The following is a 407-nucleotide window of genomic DNA, read 5'->3' as shown; positions in this document are numbered from 1 at the left end:
GAGACAAGAGGGAAGGCGCGAGATGGGAGGGGGGAGCCGCAGTGCTGCACGGGAAATTGAGTTCATTTTCCCACTTAGCGAGGGGAAAGTGACGTGTACATGTGCGGTTGTACGTCAAATTGTTATTGGTTTAAAATTTAAAGGTTGCTTAGCTGTATATACTATTAAAAAATAAAAAATAATGAAATCTCAAAAATGGTCAAATGTTGTGTCTTTTTGCGTTTGAAGACAATTGGGATAATTAAATGGAACCTAACAGCGTTCAAGATCATCTTCAAAGCAGAGATGGCAACTTAGCACAATATTGTGAGTTTCGTGTTCATTTATTAGAGCAGTGACCGTCTTTTTTTAATCGCTCCATTTAACAGTATTGACAGAGGTAGCACTGAAATGAAATTTAATTGAAG

This window comes from Astatotilapia calliptera, chromosome 11 (genome assembly GCF_964374335.1).
Source record: "Astatotilapia calliptera chromosome 11, fAstCal68.1, whole genome shotgun sequence".
Taxonomy (NCBI): Eukaryota; Metazoa; Chordata; class Actinopteri; order Cichliformes; family Cichlidae; genus Astatotilapia; species Astatotilapia calliptera.
The sequence above is the reverse complement of the archived record's forward strand: the minus strand, read 5'-3'. Positions refer to the sequence as shown.